Source organism: Brassica napus, chromosome C5 (assembly GCF_020379485.1).
Source record: "Brassica napus cultivar Da-Ae chromosome C5, Da-Ae, whole genome shotgun sequence".
NCBI classification, from domain to species: Eukaryota; Viridiplantae; Streptophyta; class Magnoliopsida; order Brassicales; family Brassicaceae; genus Brassica; species Brassica napus.
This window is the reverse complement of record NC_063448.1, coordinates 29,906,266-29,908,782: the sequence shown is the minus strand read 5'-3', so window position 1 is coordinate 29,908,782 and position 2,517 is coordinate 29,906,266.

Sequence of the window (2,517 nt, the reverse complement as noted above, 5' to 3'; positions counted from 1 at the left end):
CCCCCATTCCCCCCGAGAAAAGGAAAACTTCCGATAAGGAGAACCTTCCATATTTCTGAATATGGAAGAGTTTAACCTACTCCAACCGACTAAGGTCCGCCTTCAGAAGACTATATAAAGGGAACCTAAACCCTAAAGCAAGGGATTGACACTTCAAGATTTAGAGATTAGAGTTAGACGGCTAGTACTAGGGTTTATACAGCAATCATTGTAGTTCCGGCTTCTTTATTCAATAAAACATCTCTTCAAGTCTATTTCTCTCAAACTATATACGAAATCTATACAAATACCAGCCTTGTCCATCGTTCTGCGGCACTCACAAAGATCCTACACAAAAAAACCCTAACAAGGCTGAACTGGAACTCTTCTCTGTTGCTTGGAAGAGCTTTCTTGTCAACAGTAGGAGCAGTATGCAATATGCAAACCAACCAGTTGTTCCTGACGCTCATAGACCCACATGTCCACTATGATCCATTCCAGTCATAAATTTACAGACGTCCTCCAGAAGAATCGATGATCCAAGACTCATAGCAGCATGCCACTGTGGAGCAGAGTACGAGACAGAGTATGTCACGTCGATCGAAACTCACAACCCCACATTGATCGAAAATCACCTCAAAGAATCGATCGACAGTAGTCTAGACGATTGGGAGAATGACTACTACAATCCGGCCTTGGCATTACACACTGCAGGACCTTTAGCCAGAGCTACTCTGCATACAGAAGAGTATGATGAGGATTATGAGGAGGAACGAGCTACAGAGTATAGAGGAATTCGTTCTGAGGAAGATAGACTCCTCCACCATTCCTATCGGACATGTAATGCGACGTCGATCGATAGAGGAATTAGAACATCGATCGACACTCATCATCACAAGACAAACCGTAAACGAGCATTGACCGACATTGCCTACTACACATTGATCGATGATGGAGTCGACCGTGCACAAAAAGGAAACTACTCCATTGGCAGTTAGGCAGATGATCGTTATCATGAGAGCTATGCAGTAGAAACAGCAGTACATGAGCCAGGACCAGACGAGTTACATGAAGGTTTCACGACTGAGGAACTTTTCAACCACCAGGAACGTTCAGATACAGATTCACTCTTCGCAGAAGCTTGTGGAAGAGGCACTCGTTTCTATCGTTCTTTCACCAGGGCTAAACGCCCATCGATCGACATCAACGCCTCCACATCGATTGACATTCGTTCACAACCACCATCCACTGTAAGGGAAAAAGCTAAACAGAATAGTAACTATCTAAAACCGGATGAGTTTGGTATAGGGATCCAGAACGCTATGCAAGAGCGCTGCAAGTACCAAGAGAGGACACTGCAGACATCCTTCAGATGGCTAATAGAGCAGAAAATCTCTTCATGCAACAATGCAACATTCCAGAGCACCAGCAGAGAGTTGCAAACAAGTTCTATGACACAGCTGGTGGAGTAGATAATTGTTTCAAGTCAAAGTATCGAGAGCATACTCGACCTTCGATCGACATTGGAGACCCAACATCGATCGACAGACGTCTAGAGTTTGGAAAAAGAGCCTATGACCGTGATGGAACTAGGAGATTTCACTAGGAGGAGAAGGATGAGTATGGCGTCTACAGAGATGATCATGGACATGCCCGAGATGTAGATGGACACATCATCCGTGTATCCATAGATGATATCAGAAATTTTCCGGAAAGAGCTTCAATGGACGAGCACAGCTACCTATGTTTTCCAGAACATGCTAGGTCATTCACACAGACCAAGCTAGTACCAGAAATCTACACCAAGGATGAAATAAATGAGATGCTTTATGGAATTTTTGAAGCCCAAGAAAAGAATGAAGATGACTTCCAGGTGAAGCTTGATGGTGTCTACTACCCACTGAATGATAGCATCGGTTGGTTGACTACATGCATGGAGGAGATGAGGCAAGACATAGCCAGAATGCAGACACAGCGTGCGGCCAAAGCAACTAGACCAGCATCGATCGACAAAAACCTTCCAACATCGATCGACAGAGACCTTCCAACATCGATCGATGATGACCCATCACCATCAAATCTAATGAAGTCTCAACAAGATTCTTACACCAGAGCAGAGATTGATCAGATGGTAGAAGAGATCTGCAGAACTCTGGGAGCTGCAGAAGAGAGGCTTGATAAGAGATGTGATGACATCTATTTCCCATGGGACATCACCATCAGTTCTTTGACTTCTCACACAGAAGCAATGCAGAGGGAGATAGTGCAGATTCAGAAATACATCGCTCGTCGACAAGAGGCATCGACATCGATCGATAGACGCATCAACATATCGACTGACAGTCACAGAAGGACATCGATCGATGAAGCTACACCAACAAACCGAGGAGGGCTAGTACAAAAGGTGAAATCGGATATGTCTGATATAAACAACCATGGAGAGGAGATCTCAGCTGACACATACACCACATTTGTGAGACATCAGTTCAAACTTGAATGTCTTGGAGAAAGATTGCAGAAGATAGAGAATGCAACTGT